General features: G+C 38.4%; 1 protein-coding gene across 4 annotated transcripts in view; it reads right to left on the reverse strand.

The window, feature by feature from the left end:
• Atp8b4 (ATPase phospholipid transporting 8B4 (putative)) overlaps nt 1–22,965 on the reverse strand; it is a 258,513-nt gene that overhangs the window by 22,102 nt on the left and 213,446 nt on the right. The gene's annotated exons all lie outside the window — the stretch shown is intronic.

Genomic DNA, 22,965 nt, shown 5'->3' on the forward strand with positions numbered 1-22,965 from the left:
AGTTTCTCCCATAGTCAAAGATAAAATTAAAATCTACGTGTCCAGCTCTTAACCAATGACCATTCCACCACTCTGACACCATTCACCATTCCTTCAACATTTGTTGAGAAATCACTGGTTATCGGTTCCAGGAAATGATAATTCAACATGGTCACTCAGAGAAAATTTTCTCATAAATGTGCATTTTTTTCATCATTTTATTTTTATAAGTTGTATTATAATAATTGTACAAAGGTGTGTTTCATTGTGCTATTTCCACATATACATATAAATGTACTTTGATCATATTCACATCCTCTATTATTCGTTCTTATCCCCAACTTACTTTTAAAGTTTTTAATGAGTTTCATTCTATTTTCATGTATGTATATAATGTACTTCCATCATATCCACCCCCTCCCACCACCCTCTCCTCTTACTTCTCCCCTCCCACTGGTTCCCCACCTCAAACAATTCCTCTTTTATATTCATGTCAATTTTTCATGTTAAGTGAAATAAATCAGTCTCAAAAAGGCAAATATTGCATATTTTATGTCATAGGTGGAATCAAGACATACAAATAAATTTTAAAAAATTAAAAATTAAACTTTCATTCTAGTGGTGAGAGGAAGACAACAAATAAGATCAAATTTTACAGACATTGGAGAAAAGGGGGTGAGCAAGTGAATGAGGAAAGGATAGGGAAGGACAGGGAATGTGAGAGGGCTGGGGTTGTAATAAGGTGATTAAAGAAGGTCTCACTGAAAAGCGACATTTGAGATAGGTGATGAAGGACATAAGGATTAAATATGCAGCTACCTGGGATAGAAACATTCCATGCTGTAAGAACATCCCATAAGGCAAGCCTGAGACAAGAAAGCATCCAGTATGCTCAGAGAACAGCCAGACAACCAACTGGGTGAAGTGGAGTAACTAATAAGGAGAATAATGGGTGTCAATAGCAAGAAAGAAGAGCCAAGCATGGTAGCTCATGCCTGGAATCCCAGCACTCAGGAGGCTAAGGCAGAAGGATTGGGAGTTTAAGGCCAGTCTAGGCTACATGGCAAACCCTGACTCAAAAAGGGAGAAGGGGATAATCTTATAGAGTTAACTGTGGTTTATTCCCTAAATGGAAGAGGACATTAGAAGATTTTAAGTCAAGGAGTAACCCCTTCAGATCCGCCTGCAGGGCTCATGCCTTCTTCATCACCCTGTGGTCAGCTCAGCACCTTTAATTACGAGCCCGGCGCAGAGAATCTCCACTTCACGTTAAACGGAGAACCGAGGAGGCCCCCGGGCCGCCAGTGGCCGGCGCCCATACAGCTTGGGAAGACGCGGACCAGGTGAGCTTCGCGGTACCGCGGTTCCCCCACAGACAAGCCTGGGCCAGAGCAGCATAGCCCCCTGGACAGACTGACCTCCACCCGGGAAAAAAAGAGAAACTGAGTACTAAGCAATAAGAACAGTTAAGACACGCTGGAAAGAGGGTGGGGCGCCCTGAGCGCTGAAGATTGGGGGAAGGGAACCCTTCCCGGGACTGTAAATAAACGAGCCGAGCGGGCTGGAGAGGCTCTGGCGGGAGCGGGGCGCGCGCCCAGCAACCAGGAGCGGGGACGCTTGTGAGAGGAGGGAAGACCCACTTCCCACGTGAACTGTAAATAAACACGCAGGCCTGACAACGCGGGGCAGTGGCACCTTTCCCAGTGCTTGCAAAGGGAAAAGCCTGTAGCAGAGGCCGCCGCACAGGAGAACTCTGAGCAAACAAAGCCTGTGGGACCAGGTGAGTGCTAACCTCACCCCAGAGATCTGCATAAATAACGCCGCCAGCTACAGGCTGAGAGCAGCAGGCAGGCAAGCCACAGTTGCAGATACCACTCTCAGAACTGCCTCCAGACGCTTTTTTTTCTTTTTCTCCCTACCTTTGATGAGAGAACAACCGAATTACACCTGCAAGCCGAAAAACTTACTGAAACTATTGCATTTGAACTGGGGACACTTGGTGGGACTTTTTTTTTTTTTTTTTTATCTTCTGTGTGTGTGTGAGTGTACTTTTGTTCTACTTTATGCATCCCCTTTGATGAGACAACTACAGAACAACATCTGAGGCACCAACTCCAGGACTGGAGATTGAGACAGACATCCAAATTATTAAGACTGAAATTGCATTGCATATAAACTTGGAAGTTTTTTGGTTTTTTGCTTTTTTTTGTTTTTTTTTTTTAATTTTCTATTTTCCATTTTATTTTAATTCATTTTTATAAATAGATATTACTTTCATATACTTATTTTTAATTTTTTTTATCTTTGATTTTCAATCCTCTCTCTGTCACTCTATTGTCTGTTCAGTTTACTGTCGATTAGTACACTAACACTCCCTGTTTATACCTTTGAAACTCTCTTGTCTGATACCTTGTTCTGCTTTCTCCCTCTTGTCTGTATATTTGTTTTCCCCTTTTCTTTAACTTCTTGCTTTCCATCTCAGCTCACTCTTCCATTCTCAATATTACCATTGTTATTATTACAAGCTAGAAAATACTTAATTACACACAGTACAGGGACAGTAACAACACCAAGGACAATGACAGGAAGACAGAAAAAACAAGGAAACCAGTTTCCCCACAGCAAAAAATTAGTACAGGAACCAGAGGGGAATGAAGAGAACAGAAACTCAGAGCCAGACTCCAACAAAATGAAGATAAACTATGCCAAAGGACCCAATGAAGCCTACAAGAATAATTTAAAAGAAGACATACTACAAGTACTCAATGAGAATTTTATAGAGATGATACTGGATAGGGTCAACCAAAATGTACAGGAGACACTCAAGAAATTCCAAGACAATAAAAATAGAGAATTTGAAAAAGCAAAAGAAGAAATAAAGGAAACCATAGAAGCACTGTATAAACACCAAAATGAAAGAGAGAACACAATGAATAAATGGATAAATGAACTCAGGACAAAAATAGACAACAATAAAGAAGAAAACAGCCAGGATATGGAAAACCTCAGAAAAAAGAACGAAACAGAACTGCAAAACAAAACGGAAGGCCAATCCAGCAGAATAGAACAAACAGAAGACAGAATCTCAGAACTTGAAGATGAAATGGTAATTAAAGGAAAAACTGAAGAACTATTAATTAAACAACTCAAGACCTGTGAAAAGAAAATGCAAGAACTCACCGACTCCATCAAAAGACCAAACTTGAGAATCATGGGCATCGAAGAAGGAGAAGAGGTGCAAGCGAAGGGAATGCGTAATATATTCAACAAAATAATAACGGAAAATTTCCCAAATCTAGCGAAAGATATTCCCATACAAATGCAAGAGGCCTCCAGGACACCAAACAGACCAGATCAAAATAGAACTACTCCACGACATATCATCATTAAAACAACAAGTTCAGAAACTAAGGAAAGAATATTGAAGGCTGCAAGAGAGAAAAAACAAGTAACATACAAAGGTAAACCCATCAAAATCACAGCAGACTTCTCAACAGAAACATTAAAAGCAAGAAGAGCGTGGGGTGAGATCTTCCGGGCACTGAATGAAAATAACTTCAACCCCAGGATACTCTACCCAGCAAAGCTATCATTCAAAATAGATGGAGCAATAAAAGTCTTCCATGATAAGCAGAAACTAAAACAATATGTGACCACAAAGCCACCATTACAAAAGATTCTGCAAGGGATCCTGCACACAGAAAGTGACACCCAACTTAACCATGAAAAGGCAGGCAGCACCAAACCACAGGATAAGAAAAAGCAAGACAGTAGAGAGTAACATCAAGTTAGGTACACACAATCAAACCTTCAAACAACTAAGATAACTAAATGGCAGGAATCACCACATACCTATCAGTACTAACACTTAATGTTAATGGACTTAATTCACCCATCAAAAGACACCGTTTGACAAAATGGATTAAAAAAGAAGATCCAACAATTTGTTGCTTACAGGAGACTCATCTCACCGACAGAAATAAGCATATGCTTAGGATGAAAGGCTGGAAGAAGATTTACCAAGCCAATGGCCCCCGAAAACAAGCAGGAGTAGCAATACTTATCTCTGACAAAGTAGACTTCAAACCTACATTGATCAAACGAGATAAAGAAGGACATTCCATACTAATAAAAGGGGAAATAGACCAAAAGGAAATAATAATCATCAATCTGTACGCACCCAATGTCAATGCACCCAATTTCATCAAACATACCCTGAAAGACCTAAAAGCATATATAAACGCCAACACAGTGGTTGTGGGAGACTTTAACACTCCATTATCATCAATAGATAGGTCATCCAAACAATAAATCAATAAAGAAATCCAAGATCTAAAATATGCAATAGATCAAGTGGACCTAGTAGATGTCTACAGAACATTTCATCCAACCTCTACACAATATACATTCTTCTCAGCAGCCCATGGAACCTTCTCCAAAATAGATCATATCCTAGGGCACAAAGCAAGTCTCAGCAAATATAAGAAAACAGAAATAATACCATGCATACTATCTGACCACAATGCAGTAAAAGTAGAACTCAACAACAAAAGTAAAGACAAAAAACATGCAAACAGCTGGAAACTAAATAACTCATTACTTAATGAAGAATGGATCATCGATGCAATAAAAGAGGAAATTAAAATGTTCCTGGAAGTCAATGAAAATGAAAACACAACCTACCGGAACCTATGGGACACAGCTAAGGCAGTCTTGAGAGGAAAGTTTATAGCCATGAGTGCATATATTAAAAAGATTGAAAGATCCCAAATCAATGACCTAATGATACATCTCAAACTCCTAGAAAAACAAGAACAAGCAAATCCCAAAACAAATAGAAGGAGAGAAATAATAAAAATAAGAGCTGAAATCAACGAAATAGAAACCAAAAAAACCATACAAAGAATTAATGAAACAAAAAGTTGGTTCTTTGAAAAAATAAACAAGATCGATAGACCCCTGGCAAACCTGACTAAAATGAGGAGAGAGAAAACCCAAATTAGTAGAATCAGGAATGCAAAAGGGGAGATAACAACAAACACCATGGAAGTCCAGGAAATCATCAGAGACTACTTTGAGAACCTATATTCAAATAAATTTGAAAATCTAAAAGAAATGGACAGATTTATAGATACATATGATCATCCAAAACTGAACCAAGAGGAAATTAATCACCTGAATAGACCTATAACACAAAATGAAATTGAAGCAGCAATCAAGAGTCTCCCCAAAAAGAAAAGTCCAGGACCTGATGGATTCTCTGCTGAATTCTATCAGACCTTTAAAGAAGAACTGATACCAACCCTCCTTAAACTGTTCCATGAAATAGAAAGGGAAGGAAAACTGCCAAACACATTTTATGAAGCCACTATTACACTTATCCCAAAACCAGGCAAAGACACCTCCAAAAAGGAGAACTATAGGCCAATCTCCTTAATGAACATTGATGCAAAAATCCTCAACAAAATAATGGCAAATCGAATTCAGCAACACATCAAAAAGATTATTCACCACGACCAGGTAGGCTTCATCCCAGGGATGCAGGGGTGGTTCAACATACGAAAATCAATAAACGTAATAAACCACATTAACAGAAGCAAAGACAAAAACCACTTGATCATCTCAATAGATGCAGAAAAAGCCTTTGATAAGATCCAACATCATTTCATGATAAAAGCTCTAAGAAAACTAGGAATAGAAGGAAAGTTCCTCAACATTATAAAAGCTATATATGACAAACCTACAGCCAGCATTATACTTAACGGAGAAAAATTAAAACCATTCCCTCTAAAATCAGGAACCAGACAAGGATGCCCACTATCTCCACTCCTATTCAACATAGTACTGGAATTCCTAGCCAGAGCAATTAGGCAAGAAGAAGGAATAAAAGGAATACAAACAGGTAAAGAAACTGTCAAAATATCCCTATTTGCAGACGACATGATCCTATACCTTAAAGACCCAAAAAACTCTACTCAGAAGCTTCTAGACATCATCAATAGCTATAGCAAAGTAGCAGGATATAAAATCAACATAGAAAAATCATTAGCATTTCTATACACTAACAATGAGCAAACGGAAAAAGAATGTATGAAAACAATTCCATTTACAATAGCCTCAAAAAAAATAAAATACCTAGGTGTAAACCTAACAAAAGATGTGAAAGACCTCTACAAGGAAAACTATACACTTCTGAAGAAAGAGATTGAGGAAGACTATAGAAAGTGGAGAGATCTCCCATGCTCATGGATTGGTAGAATCAACATAGTAAAAATGTCTATACTCCCAAAAGTAATCTACATGTTTAATGCAATTCCCATCAAAATTCCAATGACATTCATCAAAGAGATTGAAAAATCTACTGTTAAATTTATATGGAAAAACAAGAGGCCACGAATAGCCAAGGCAATACTCAGTCAAAAGAACAATGCAGGAGGTATTACAATACCTGACTTCAAACTATATTACAAAGCAATAACAATAAAAACAGCATGGTACTGGCACAAAAACAGACATGAAGACCAGTGGAACAGAATAGAGGATCCAGATATGAAGCCACACAACTATGAGCAACTTATCTTTGACAAAGGAGCTAAAAATATACGATGGAGAAATAGCAGCCTCTTCAACAAAAACTGCTGGGAAAACTGGTTAGCAGTCTGCAAAAAACTGAAACTAGATCCATGTATATCACCCTATACTAAGATTAACTCAAAATGGATCAAGGATCTTAATATCAGACCCCAAACTCTTAAGTTGATACAAGAAAGAGTAGGAAATACTCTGGAGTTAGTAGGTATAGGTAAGAACTTTCTCAATGAAACCCCAGCAGCACAGCAACTAAGAGATAGCATAGATAAATGGGACCTCATAAAACTAAAAAGCTTCTGTTCATCAAAAGAAATGGTCTCTAAACTGAAGAGAACACCCACAGAGTGGGAGAAAATATTTGCCAATTATACATCAGACAAAGGACTGATAACCAGAATATACAGGGAACTTAAAAAACTAAATTCTCCCAAAACTAATGAACCAATAAAGAAATGGGCATGTGAACTAAACAGAACTTTCTCAAAAGAAGAAATTCAAATGGCCAGAAAACACATGAAAAAATGCTCACCATCTCTAGCAATAAAGGAAATGCAAATTAAAACCACACTAAGATTCCACCTCACCCCTGTTAGAATAGCCATCATCAGCAACACCACCAACAACAGGTGTTGGCGAGGATGCGGGGAAAAAGGAACCCTCTTACACTGTTGGTGGGAATGTAGACTAGTACAACCACTCTGGAAAAAAATTTGGAGGCTACTTAAAAAGCTGGACATCGATCTACCATTTGATCCAGCAATACCACTCTTGGGGATATACCCAAAAGACTGTTACTCCAGAGGCACCTGCACATCCATGTTTATTGCGGCACTATTCACAATAGCCAAGTTATGGAAACAGCCAAGATGCCCCACCACTGACGAATGGATTAAGAAAATGTGGTATCTATACACAATGGAATTTTATGCAGCCATGAAGAAGAACGAAATGTTATCATTCGCTGGTAAATGGATGGAATTGGAGAACATCATTCTGAGTGAGGTTAGCCTGGCTCAAAAAACCAAAAATCGTATGTTCTCCCTCATATGTGGACATTAGATCAAGGGCAAACACAACAAGGGGATTGGACTATGAGCACATGATAAAAGCGAGAGCACACAAGGGAGGGGTGAGGATAGGTAAGACACCTAAAAAACTAGCTAGCTTTTGTTGCCCTTAATGCAGAGAAACTAAAGCAGATACCTTAAAGCAACTGGGGCCAATAGGAAAAGGGGACCAGGTACTAGAGAAAAGGTTAGATCAAAAAGAATTAACCTAGAAGGTAACACCCACGCACAGGAAATCAATGTGAGTCAATGCCCTGTATAGCTATCTTTATCTCAACCAGCAAAACCCCTTGTTCCTTCCTATTATTGCTTATACTCTCTCTACAACAAAATTAGAGATAAGGGCAAAATAGTTTCTGCTGGGTATTGAGGGGGGGAGCGGGAGGGGGTGGAGTGGGTGGTAAGGGAGGAGGTGGGGGCAGGGGGGAGAAATAAACCAAGCCTTGTATGCACATATGAATAATAAAAGAAAAATGAAAAAAAAAAAAAAAAAGGAGCAACCTGATCTTGTTTATATTTTAATAGGATCGCTATAGGTGCTGTGCTGAGAAACAACTGAAGAGAGGCAATGGTGGAAGTGGGAATCCAAGCAGGAGTCTAGAGCAGTATTCCAAGTGGAAGATGAAGGTAGCAGTATCAAGTGACCAGCAGGGACACATGTCAGATTTGGAATATATTCTGAAGTATGTTTTCTTCTTAGAGAAGTCCTAAAGCATGGAGAAACCTTAAAAGCAAATGATTCAGATTGAAAGCCAAAGGTAAGTTGTCATGTAAATAAGACAATTCTTTAAATATGTCCTCTGGATAAAGATTCCAGCAAAGAGAAAATATTTTGGTAACTTTAGTGCTAATTATGAATTTGGACTACTCTGTATTTTACCATTATAATTTATTCTTGAAATGGGTGTGTATTTGTTCAAGAAAAATGGAATTGGAGGCCATTCTTCAAAGGCCAAATCTCAACACTGTTCTGTTGAGCTCCACAGGTGGATTTATTTAACACCAAATAATACAGACACTGTATTATTTGGAACATGCTGATGATTGTACTCTGAGCAATTGTCAGCAAGGTTAGCTCCTGCTGTCAACCATCTTGCAGGGAGTCAATTTTAAGGGGAAAAGAACAGTGTGGAAAGGTGAGAGAGGGACTTGTTCTATTCTCTTTGTATCTCAGAGTTGAAGCCTTGAAGCCCATGTAGGAAAAGCCTGCTCAGCATCATTCTGTCTGACAGTAGGCCGAAGCAAGGCAGGGAAGTTGAATTCTACCGCCAACAGCCAAGACAGGATTTGGGCAAAGCAGAAAAATTCGGAACTATCATCAAGTGCTGCAATAACTCAGAAGAACTCAGAATTACTGGTTCCCATAGCCAATTTTAAGTTCTGTGCAATATAATTCCCTTTTGTTATTCTCTGAGCTCTGTTAGTTCATAATCTAATTTGAACTCGGAAATAAGGATTCGTAAAGGGGGCTTAGGTCCAGTGATAGTGAAAAGTGTTTAAAAACTGGCTCTTAGGAAAAATTCTCATTTGTGGCATTTGCCAACTTCCATGGTGTAAACATTCTTCCAGGACTGATTTCAAGCAATGATGTCACTTAATGTAGAGTTAAGAAGAGACATGCAACACCATTACACAGATTTCTACCACACAGATCCAATCGACATAAAACCACTTCAAGAGCATAAATAGTAAAACATAGTAAAAAAAATTAGGAAATGACAAGTTCTTAGCATATTGATCCTATTTTTTTGTCTTTAATATAATTCATTTAATGATCAGATTAATTTAATATATTAGTAATATGGCCATAGTTAATCAGTGGCTCACAAAATTCCTGCAAATTTAACAATTAGTACTTATTAACCAGTTTGGGTCAACTCTAACTTAATAAATTCCATGCTCGTGATGGAGACAGTGGTATAAGACAGTAACAGTTGTCTGAAGGATATGAGTCTCAATGTGGCTAGAGAAAACCTGTAGAAGGGCAGAATGGTAGCCAAGAGATTTGGGCAACCGTGAGAACAGACTGGCACTCCCTGGAGGCCCCAAGGTGTTTTAGCAGAGGTATTTGAAACAAGCATGGGTGTATGGTACTCATATAGGATGCAGGACATGTAGTGAACATTAATTCACAGCAAACATCCCAATGAAAATAACAAAAAAGCTGAGACATCGAAAAAGTATCTCGTCAACACATCAGTGAACTAACAAGATAGTATGGAAATACCTATCAAGAGCAAGGAGAAAATTACAACTTAATAATTACTTCTCAGTTTAGGATGATGTTAACTTTCTCCAGAGGCTATGTTTCCTTCTAGTAGCTTCTGAAGATGAAATAAAAGCCTAACGTTTTCTAAGCCAGCTAGGTGTCCTGCTGTGGTAAAGTCTGTGACCCCACTGATAGGTTACCCTTGGGTTCCAGCCCAGAGTGGAAAGTGTTTCATCAGGATCTCTCTTTGATGGGCACCAAACCTTATCTCTTCAGACCAAGAAAGTTATCAAAAGCATGACTGCACCTCTCAGTTGTCTCCTGCAAATCAGGAACAAGATCAGTGTTCATGCCTCAAAGAATTAACCTGAGAGCCTCCAGCTCTCAGCATACCCCAAGCATCCACAAAACTACACCTCAGCCTCTCTCTTCCATGTGGTCAGTAAATATGTCCAAATCTACTTCTAGATGTATATGGTCATAAATGCCTACTTTTGTGTACTGTGATGCATATACAAATACTCATAGAAACATTGGCCATAATAGCCTAAAACCAAAAACAAGCAATATCCATCAGGAGTGGGCTGGAGAAAGACATTTGTAGTATGCTGATATGAAGGAATATTACAGAATAGTTAAAAGCAAGGAACTGCAGTTATATCCAAAACTTCAAATGAATAAAAATACTGTGATGATTAATATTGTCAACTTAGTTGGATTGAGAGATGTATAGTAAAAGCACACCTCTGGGTGTGTCTGTTAGGGTGTTTCCATAGATAATTAGAGCAGGAGGATTCTGGCTTAATGCATAGTTTAATCCACTGAAGGATTTAAAATCTGAATACAGTTTTGAGAGGTGGTGGAACTGCAGAAGGTAGAGCCTACTTGGGGGAACTAGGGTTCTGGGGGCATATTTTAATGGGTATATCTTGGTCTGGGACCCTTCCTATCACTCTTCTTTGCTTCCTGGCTGCCATGACATAAAACAGCTTTTCTTTGCCATGTCCTTCCTTGCCATCAGCCTAAAAGCAATGGAGCCAGCTGACTGTGTAATGAAACTTCTGAAAATATAAGTCAAAATAAATCCTTCCTCCTTTTAATTGCTTCTCTCAGGTGTTTGTCATAGCAACAAAATGCTTACACAAATATACACATATGAATAATTTTTAATAATAGCTTTAGTCAATTTTGAGCAAAATAAACCAGACACAAAAGTATGACTCCATTTAAATAAAGCCCAAAAGTTCCATGCTATTTAAGGATTACTACTTCACAATTCATAAAATTATAAAAACAAAGGAAAAAGTGATCATACAATGTCAGGATAATGGTTACCTCTAGATGGTTGGGAAAGAAGTGTGACTAGAAGAAGCAAGGGGAGCTCCAGGCATTTGGCAATGTTCTACTTCTTGCACTGGATCATGGTACTTGTTCACTTGTTAACAATTCGCTAAGCTGACATTTATGGATTGTGTACTTTTGTAAATTTGTTATAGTTTACAATAAAAAGCAAATATATGACTGTCTCTCTTAGTCACAGCCTGGTGAGACTTCGGAGAATATAAGGATTTTTAAAAGCCTGAGGGCCATGCCACACTCATGCCCAATTAAATCAACATGTCTGGGGTTGGGGGAGAATTTAGGTATTTTCAGCTTTAAATTTTTCCCAGGTAATTCCAATTAGAAGTCAAGACTGGGGTTACATTATCCCCATTTAAAAAATAAAAACAGGAGGGCTGACACAAATCTTCAACAGTTTGAGGATGACATTGACTTTCATTCCTTAAATGTATCAATTCATGATAGTAGTATAGAAAATAAAAGGGGGAGAATGCAGTCAAACTGAGGTCTTGTAGTCCTGTGCAGAGCCTGGTGCCCCTAGATCATTTCTTCACCCTCCATCTCATCCTCCACTCAACTTGCACTCGTAAAACAAGATGAAGAAAGAAAGAATCTGGGAAGTGATGGTGTACTAAGCTGTCAGTAGCAGAGAGTCTGAAATAAAGTACCCTCCTGATGACAAACTGGCTAGCATTAAAACCTACAATTATTTGACAGCAACATTAGTCAACTGGCACTCAGATGTGGAGCCCAGATTTCACGATTGAAGTAAGACAGGACAGGAAGCAAAAATCAGAATAAAGTTTCAATGAGTTTTTGCAATTTCTTGGAAGAGTGTTTATTTCTCCTCAGAACCACAAGAAAATTAAAAATAGCTAATATTTATTGATGACTTACTCTGTGCCTTACTCCATATATTAACTTATTGAATGCTAATGAACCTATGAGGTAGGTACTGCTAACAGTCCCTAATTTACAGATGAGGGACTTGTGTTGTTTGCAAGAAAATGGATGGAATTAGAGATATCATGTTAAGTCAAGTAAGCCAGACTAAGAAAGACAAATATTGCATGTTCTCTCTCATATATGGAATCTAGTCCTTAAAAATGAATGTCAGGAATGTAAACAGGTTCTGTTTGTGAGTGGGTACCAGCCAGAGGGGAAGGGCCAAGGGAAAGAGGAAACCTATTAAAATTGTTTCAAGAAGTGGGGAAGGGAGATGAGCCAGAGTTAGGAAGGGATAGGGGTACATGATATGCATATATGGAAATATCACATTGAAACCCTTTTGTATAACTAATATATGAAATTTAAAAATGGAAAAAGGTATATTTGCCACTAACTATACTCTTAATGAAAATATAATTTTTTATTGGAACTATCCATACACATTTATTCCTATAATAACGTGCCATATTCACAAAACCAATAGAAAATTCAAATAAGATTTAAATAAAATGAACACTTCAATATATTAGCATTTTCCTCATGAACACCTAATTATATCAGTCACTGTTTATTCTCCTTCTGGCTTTCTCTCAGACCCTACCAAAGTGTGTTGAGTATTCACATTAGAACATATCTTTCCCAGTTAGCTCAATTTAGATTTCAGGGGCTTTCACAGAAATTAAAGCTACAGCTTTATTTCTTCTTTGACAGGCTTCTTCTTTGTCTGGCTTGGTATAAAGTGCCTCACTTCTACTTACGTTCCTCAGACCCACTCAGAAAATTAAGCCCTCCTCCACCCCATGACTAGGATAAGCTGAGAAGGGCATTAGAGCCCAGGCATACGAGCCCATATCTGGATCCATGTGGACCCCATCCCTGTTTCTACCCTTCCAGGCATGTTCAGGTCCTTTACCACCTCTCCCATCAATGCACACACACACACGCATGCACACACATACACACCACACAGGTTGACCAGATGCCCTGAGGAAATGTGGGCAGAAGAAATGACTCTTGGAATCTCTGTGGTGAGAAATACTCTGTCCTAAAACTAGACTAGCTCAAATTGTTTATATAAGCACAGGTCCCACAAAAAAACATTTGCTCTAGGGTTGCTATACGCCTTGGGGCAACTATGCCACTTCTTCTTCCAAATTCTGTTTCTTATCATCAGTATTCAGAAGAAGAGAGAAAAATCATGTTCCTATGAGTTGCCACTAGTCTGCTTATAAGCCTGCAAGTGTCTTTTTATAGATCAAAAATAAAAGGGAGAGACAAATTCTTCATTTTTCCAACTTAAACTGTTTTCCTATTTAAAGAAACCTCCTCCTTGTTCCCTTATTTGTGGGAATAATTTATCAGCCTTATCAACCATTTTATATAGAGTAAAAAAAATTCCAGCTACAAATTACAATCTAAAAACAGATTAGAGAACAGAAAATCCGTGATTTATAGAATACCACATGTATATAAACCTTAATAAGGTTCTTAAACATTACAAAAGACCTTCTGCTCTGAGACCACTAGCTTAGCAACTTGTTCAAATAATGGCATGAATTGCCTTGTTTGGAGATGTGTATCCCCCCATCTTGCTGTGTGCTGCAGAGGGAATCTATATAATGACTTTTTTTGGCCTTAAAAACATTTGTCATTTAAAGAAAACACACTGTGGAATAAAATACGAGGTGTTCAGCTTCAGCACATCTGTTACTGATTTATGCAATTAGCAGAAACCCACTAGAGGGATCCAGGAAGAATGGCTGAGGCTGAGCACCAGCTCTGCCCTGGGTTTTCCACAGAGCACATCTGGAAAGCAAGAGGAAGAGGTGCTGCCATGCCAGGTAGAGCTGAACTCACAGGTAACCAAATCTATGAAGTCATCAAAGCCTGAGTCATCAAAGCTTCACACTCTTTCACATCACTTTTCAAGCTTTCATTTTAAGTTTTCTTATTTTGTTTGACAGAACTAAAGTTTTTCCAGCCTTGACAATATAATTGCTTCCATATCACAGCAGAAAGTAAAAAAAAACACAGCTCTGTATCTCACTGACAGTGATAAATTGTCATCAGATAATATCATCTCACAAGTGCACAGTGCCAGTAGTTGCATAGTTTCAAATGTTAATTTCCTAAATAGGGCCTCAGCAATACTTCTTTTCCTGGCTCTATCTCTGGTATGGAACAGGCTCATCTTTATTAAAACTCCTGAAGGCATAAAGTGCTCTTAACATAAGTTACAGGTATTAATAATGAGTACAAAACTACAATGGACTCCATGAAAATCATGCAGGCTTCAGTAATAGATTGGGACAAAGCATGTCCATGATCCAATTTAGAGACATATGTGACCTTCACCCAAACTTCTCTGGCCCAGAAATCTGGCTGGAAATCTCATCAGGACAGACTATACTTAATTTGTATCTCAGTGGCAGTTCAGTTAGAGTGTTTGTTGGCAGAAGGGGCCTCAAGCTTCCAGATGATTCTAGAAGGCAGTTTGCCTAGGGGCAGGCCTAGCCTTCCTACATCTAAGTTCTGGGAGATACCACCCTAGACATTAGCTCTCTCTCAATAAGGGAGTCCACTTCTTCTGCATAGTCATATGGGACTGAGTGTTTTGGGGTGTTTATCCTCCAGATTCCAAATAAAGCAGGGAATTGTTGATTAGAGGTTCAAGGAAGACTGTTTAAAAAGGAAAATACAAAAGATATAGCCAATACCTTTGCTAAATTCATGATAAACTGAGTGGTCACTTACCAAGCAGAGTAGACAGAACACTAAAGGGAAAATCATTCTCCATGACTCTCAGCTTTTGATGGACTAGGGATCCTCCCTTTATATAATGAGAGGCTACACTCACTACCTCTGGAACTCCCTACTTGAGCAAAGATTCTAGTTTTCAACAAGACATACATTTTTTGTTCTGTGTCCCAGCTGTCTCTCCCTGGACAGTTCATCAAGGAAAGCAATCAAAAGGGAATTTGGTCCCTCTCAGGCAGATTTCCTCTCCCTCTCCAGTGTGTCTCAAATCAGTCATGACAGAGGAGAAGTACTGATGAGCCAGAGGAAAGTACATAGACCAAGCACAACCCAGCCTGCATCAAATCATCCCCACCTGAGACATGGTAAGTCTCACTACTCCACAGAAAGTGAATGGTCCCACCCTTTGGCCCTCTTGGAGCCTTACCCCACAGCTGGATTGGTTTTCACCTCTGTTCCAGCCTACCTGCCAGGGTATAATCTGCTGGAGCTAATGCAGAATAACAGCCTGGATAGACTGCACCAGGCTCTGGAAGATAAGCCAAGGTAGTAAAAAAAAAAAATTGCACATGTCACTTCATTAAGTAATTATACTGCTGGTTTTTTTTAAAGTCAACATTGCGTCTGGAAAAAAAACACGATCCGTTTACATCTGGTCAAATGCTTTCAGCTAAAGAATGGATTACTTCAAAGCAATTTATTGAGAGGTACAGGGAAGGATATTTGGGTGTTTCTGAATCACGCTGGGAATTGTCGGGGTAGGCCTCAAGATATGTCTCATCCATGACAAATTTATTTTTTAAAAAACCCTTTTGTTAAAGAAATAAGAGAAATGTGACTATGGAGTTATTTAACATCAGTTTCATATTTATGAAAATAAAATCATTCCCAGACTGTAAGTTCTCTGATGGCCAGAGTCTCAGTCCTCCAATTCACTCTTATGTCCCTGGAGGCCACTGGAGCACATGGCCTGAAACTGGTCCTCAGTTTATTGTTGTTAAATGAACGAACATTCCAAAACTATAGGTTCAATGTTGGAGGATATATACATTAAGTCTCAGTCCTGGCAGGACTGAGAGAGAAAGTGCTTAAAGATTAGACCTATTCATGAATGGCCTCTCAAGAGGCACCTATTACTAAATTTTGGGAGCCTTGGAGTTATTACTACTACTGGCTCCATTTCACCATGGAGCATTCAAATTCATCAAAACAGTTTAGGAGAGAGATGGCAGGAGTTAGGAAGACCTCAGATAGCCAGCTTTCTTTGAAAGACTGGAGATTATCACTGTCTAATGGACTTACGGGCTAAGAAAGCCTCATCACCCAACACAAAGTTCTGGAGTCCAAATCCAGCTAGATGGTTTCAGTGAAAATATAGAGAAGGGTGACTGCAAAAATGTCCCCCATTCACAAATTCTCATCCTCTGTAGAGTAGTATTTTTCCCAAATAACGTTTGCTTTTTACTTGCCTTATTTACAAAATACTGTCCTTAGAAAAACAGGGATAAGAAAAAAGCCAGAACATTCTTCAAACCTGTTGCTAATCAGGCCCTTCTAGTGAAAAATAAGGAATAGAAAAGACAGCAATTCTTGCCAATCCCATTTCCATATCCCTCACAGCCAGTTCTCAGTGCCACTGATGCACCAGGCCACTTACACGAGGCAACGGGGCTGGGGATCACCAGAGTTTCCATCTTCACAGCAGTCAAACACGAGTTCCAGAACAGGCTTCTCACTGTATACAATACCATTAAGATCCCTCTTCAGTGCCATGCAGTTTTCAGAAGGTATTTCTGAATGAGCTCTTGTTAAGTGGAATTTTAAAAATCAGGAGACTTCAGTTGACCACAGGTCCATTGGGAAGTATATTAGGGGAGGCATTTCCTCCCTCATCGTCACAGTCTCAAAACTTTACAAAAACCACGCTCTGAATCTTTCCAGGTGGCTAGACTCTCAGCCCTTCAGCTCACCACTTCATTTTGAAAATTCATAGCCTTACTTTCAAACTAATTGAGCCCCCAAAGTCATGTCTGATCTTCATGCATTGTCTCCTTTCCCATGCTCTCATATCAACTGTAATTGTAATCTTTCTGTTAGACATATGTATGCATTTCTTTGTTTCTCAATGAGAGAACCAGTTCTAATTGGGCAGCGACTTGTACTATTCATCATTTTGTCTTTTCTTCCCAAGGTAGCAAGTGAGTATTTCTGCTAGCAATTTGACAATATTGTGTGACTCACAGCTACAAAGGTAAAATGATAACATTCTAAATGTCCACAGACTCGGAATAGCTAAGTAATTTATAATAAAACCGTATTTCAGAATGTCACCAAGGAAAATGGCATTCAAGAATATAAATCAGAGCAGTTTCTCAAAATGTGAAATTATATTTTTAGTAAGAAAAATACAACAGTATAGTCACAGTTATATACAAGTAAAGATATATTCACATATAAATAGTTTTATAATCCAAAGAAAATTTTGAGGATAATGGAAAAGACTTTGTAGTTTATATACCTTTGTATATAAAATGAGGCTATTTTGTTTTTCATTAACTAAAGTTTATAAAGAAAATGTAAATATTTGAAAGTGAAAAACATAAATAGCCTATTCTTGTAGGAACAGTGTTTGTAACATCATTTTGTGCTTTTGTACATTTTATTGTTGTCAAAACATTGGGGCTAGAATAAATAGCAGGCCATTGAAGATCTATTCCAGAATTTCCCAAAAAGGTTCCATATGGCACCTGTCCTACAGGACACTATGCATGTTGCTTAGAAAAAAATGGGTTCCATGCCAAATAAGTCTGTGTAATAGTACCAAATCTAAAACACCATTAGTTGTAAGACCATTAGTTACAAGAGATATCATCACTAGGGCCAAGATTAGATCAAAGGGGGACTCTAACATTCCCATATAGCAAACGGCATCACAGGCCCAAATCCTCCGAGTAAAGGAGAAGCAATCTTCATGCAAAAAGGGGCTTCAAGGAAACTTGCTTGTGTCAGTCTTGCACTAGCTAAAGGGAAAGACAAAAAAAAAAAAGAAAAATCTGTCCTAAAAACCTGAAACACATACTGGTAGGAGTTTGCAATCTGAATTCAAAAACTCCTTGGAAAGAGAAAGAGATTTCAGGTTAGCAGTGGCCCTGGAGACTTGCAGAAGCCACATAAATGCTCTCTGGGAAAAAAGTGACTTCAGTTCAGACTAAGTGGCTATTGTACCATGTTGTTAACTGTAATGATACATCTTAACTTCAGAGATGTCATATGTGAAAGATATACATAGATATGCCCCTCTGAATCAATTAATTGTGATGAGGTTTCTTTAGATTTGGACTTTCAGTCTTTAATAGACAATTGTGAATTGTGAATTTTCAAGCCTGAGGGGAGATAGGGAGACCAGGATGAGGGGAAATAAAATTTATGGGACATAGAAAACCTGGCTATATTATTTAGAAAATACTGAGCAAAGAGCTGATGTATATCAAGAGGTAGAAGTGACTCAAATACTCAGTGATGGTGCTGGTGGAGTGGCTCAGGTGGTAAGAGCACTGGCCTAGCAAGTGTGAGGCCCTGAATTCAAACCCGATGCTGCCAAAAAAAATCCATTGATGGATAAATGGACAAAATATTATGTATTACATATATATGCATATTTATATTATATGCATATATGTATATATACATATATTCCAGTATATATGGAATATATATATATACACATATGTGTACTGGAATTACATCCCACCTTGCGAAAAAGGGAAATCCTGTCACATGGATGAATGTTCAAAACATCACACTAAGTAAAATAAGCCTGTTGCAAATACTATGATTCTACTTATATGAGGCATCAAGAATAATAAAACTGATAGAAACAAAGTAAAATGGTGGTTGTCTGGGACTGGAGAGAGGGGAAAATGAAGAGTTACTATTCAGTAGTTGTGAAGTTTCAGTTTTCCAAGATGAAAAAGTTCTGGAGATTTGTTGCACAACAATGTGAATATATTTAACACTAGGAAACTATACTTAAAAATAGATGATACTAGGTATGGTCGTGAATGGTTATAAGACCATCAGCTATAACAGATACTATCTCTTATATGGTTCCAGCTACTTAGGAGGTAGAGGTAGGAGAATCATGATTCAAGACTAGACTGGGCAATACATTTAGGCAATGACTGCAACATAAGTGCTATTTAAGTGTTGGCTATTATTATCACTTTTATCCCTCCTTGGTGTCAAAAACACCACGGTTCTACATAAAAGCTGACATCACAGAGTTGATGCCATTACATAGTACTGTCCCTGACTTGCTGCCTTCTCTTCTTTAACAGGTGACAACCAGTTACTATTTGTCACTCTCCTAATAAGCCTACCCACGTCCTTTACCACTCTAGAAGCAGAACCTTAAGCCTCCACAATGTGGATTCCTAATAAGCTGGTAAGATCATCTTTTGCCATGACCACCAAGAATGCACCTTTTCCCACAGCTGAGATATAAATTCTAGGAGGCATTACAATTTGACACATACCAAGGGCTTAGTAAATATTGATTGATTGATTGAAAGTCTTAAATAATGGGACCAAGGATCCTTTCCAGTATAAGCCTGGGTCCTAAATTGATAAGATTATTATATAAATTGGGGCAAAATAGAGAGCAGTCCATGACTCCTACTGAGAAACTAAATTGATTTTATGTAGTAATTGTTCCTTTGCATGAAGAGGATGTGCCCTACCTATTTAAATCAACTACACCTCAAGTAAAACAAAATAAACTTAGGAAATCCACCATGTCTTTCCTAGAATGAACTGATATATAAATAATTAAGAAATGCATCACTTGTGGCCTAATGGGATATCATGATATATTAATATTTAATATCAGTAGAACTGAAGGAACATCACTATATGTTCTGGAATCAATGCCTTCAACATACTTAGAGTTCAAGACCCTGAACTCTTTTCTTATCATATTGGTTAGACTATACACATTTACACAGACCGTTCAGGGATGGTCCTTGGTGCAGGAGAAGGAGTGACAACTGCATTTGTGACAATAGACATATTGGAACGGCTCGCCTTCCTGCACTCACCTAAATCACAAGAAAGGGCTTTGGAAATACCCAGCAACATGAAATGACCGGAGTGACTTCTGTATGACAGGTCCCCGTCAAGATCCCATAATAGATCTGCATTTATATGTCTTCCTCTCCTTAAGGAGCTTATGGTTAAGCTATATGAAATCATAATAGACTTACTAAATCCTACACCCTCTACCATCCCTTTTCCTCTAGACCCTGTCAGTGTGGGGGTTCATTCTACACCAGGAACCATGACTTGAAAGGAGGAAATTTTTGATATGTGGAGGCCAGTTGTTTGAATCTCTACTCAGAGAAGAAGTATAGGGTTCAACATGGACAAAACAAAATATCAGAAGCTTGGATTTCACTCTGGGCTCTGGGTTCAAGGAAGCAGACCTGTGGGTACTGTTCTAAGATGTCCCCAGTTGTTCTGAGTGTATGGCCCCTGATTTATAACATCAGCAGCTCCAGGGAGTGGTTGGACATGTAAATTCTTGGGCTGTGCATCTCATAATAACTGCATTACAAACTCTGAGGCTGAGACCCAGTGAGCTATGCTTTAACAAGGCCTCTGGTTGGTTCCATGCACACTAAATCTTGAGAACCTCTGGTCCAGGCCAGCTTACCAGCAAGGGAAAGAGTAGGGTCCATCAAGACTGACAACAGAAGCAAAATAAAGATTGCACAATTAGCTAGAGTTTTTGGAGGTTAAAAAAAAAAAACAAGAGAAAGAAACACAGAAAAGGAACATGCTATCACAGACAGGTGGTGTGTCTTATAATGGCATTCAGCTGTTGGATATTCATATCTTTGGAGTAATTATTGTTCTCCCTTGCTGTTCTCTTTTAAAATGTAAATGCTGATGAGAGGGTTAAAAATCTAGTTGCTTAACATCTGACTCTGACCAACTTTATCAGATCCTGAAAGCAAAGCAGAAATAACCTAGATGTCTAGGTTAAAAGTCAAAGAACATTACTTTCAGCTTCAGAGTTGTTTTTTTTTTAAATTCATTTATTCACATGTGCATATATTGTTTGGGCCATTTCTCTCCCCCCACCCCCACCCTCTGTCCCCTCCCTCTCCCCCCAACCCTCCCTTGCTTCCAGCCAGAATCTGTTGTGCCCTTATCTCTAATTTTGTTGAAGAGAAAACATAAGCAATAATAAGAAAGCAAGCTTTTTTGTTAATTGAGATAAGGATAGCTATACAGAGAGATTCCTAGCATTGCTTCCATGTACAAATGTGTTACATCCCAAATTGATTCATTTCAAACTGACCTTTTCACTAGTTCCTGATCCCCTTCTCGTGTTGACCTCTGTCGCTTTAAGGTTTCTGTATTAGTTCCTCTGCAGTGGGGACATCAAACACTTTCATGTTTTGGGTTTCTTAGCTATCCCCATACCTCCCGTATGTGCTCTCCCCTTATCATGGGACCCAAGCCCACCACATTACTGCATTTGCCCTAGATCTAAAGTCTGCATATGAGAGAGAACATACAATTTTTGGTCTTCTGAGCCTGGCTAACCTTGCTCAGAATGATGTTCTCCAATTCCATCCATTTACTTGCGAATGATAAGATTTCGTTCTTCTTCATGTCATCTTCAGAGTTTTAACAAAGGCAATTTTGCAGTGAATTTGCCTATACAAGATTAGTGTGTTTGCAAGTACAAATCTTTTACTACTCTTCTGTTTAAATGAAGTTTAAACAATCCCATTCCAAGTTTTGTGAATCCATAGTCCTAAACCTTTAGAATATGTAAATTCAACCCTTCAGAAATACTCCTTGACAAATAGCCTTGCTTTGTTATGTGGAGGGAAAATCATTAGTCTGGGAAGGTACGGGTCATACCACTGTGCCTGTCTTTGCTGGAAAATGGTGGAATTGTAATCAAGTAAATATCCCAGCCCCATGCCTGCTCTGATGTAGCACTAGATAACTTCTATTCTGAGAAGTTAAAATCAAGACTTCACTTTAACCCAGCTATTAAGAGATAATTACCAAGAAGGAAAAAGATATCCACATAGTCTTTGAGTTCTAGGCTTATCCTTAAAGAAGAAAATTAAGAATGGTTATAGACATGCCCCTACGTAAAGGAATCTCAGCTTCCCAGAAAAAGGGAAAATGTCCAAAACATATTTTCACTACAGAAAGTTTTCACTAGTCTCCCTAGACACATTAAAAATGACAAGATGTAATTCATACTTGGTCTTTTTGGAAAAAAATGATTTTAAAATTTACCTTCATTAAATTAGCCAGGTTCAGAAAGTCATAGGCCACATGTTTTCTCTCATATGTGGAATTTAGGCCTAATATGAGTAAAGCAGTATTATGAAAAACAGGTCACACTAAGAAGAGGTCACTAATGGCAGAGGGAGGGTGAGAGAAGGAAGTTAAGACCATGAATATGGTTGATGCACTTTCTATACGAGAATGAATGTAGGTTTTTTAAATCTGTTGAAATCACTATAAGAAGGGGACTAAGATGGAAAGGAGAAAATAGAAGGGATGAACCAATTTGAGTTACAATACATGTGTACATGGAAATATCACAATGAAACTCCCTATCTTAAACAAACAAAAATATCTTTTTTTAATAATGGAGAACAGGAAGGTAAAACAGGTCCTGTCTGGGGGGAAGGTTGGTACTAGTGAGAGAGGGGAGGATATAAGGAAAGGGTGTAGGAGGATGAAAGTGGTAGAAATATAATGCACTCATGTATGAAAACAGAAAAATGACCCTGTTGAAACTATTCCAGGAATAGGGGGAAGAGGGGATAAAGGAGGGTGATGGAGAGGGTGAATTCAACTATGATATATTGTAAGCACTTTTGTAAATATAACAGTGTAACTCAGTACAATAATTTTTTTTTAAATTAGCTTCATGGATATCACTGAAACCTGTGTTATTAATTAGACTCAAAAAGTAAGAAGTCAGGTCCCAGAGAATTATGGCTATCATTTTATTCTCAAATAATCTTTTACTTTTGT

This window comes from Castor canadensis, chromosome 2 (genome assembly GCF_047511655.1).
Source record: "Castor canadensis chromosome 2, mCasCan1.hap1v2, whole genome shotgun sequence".
Lineage (NCBI taxonomy): Eukaryota > Metazoa > Chordata > Mammalia > Rodentia > Castoridae > Castor > Castor canadensis.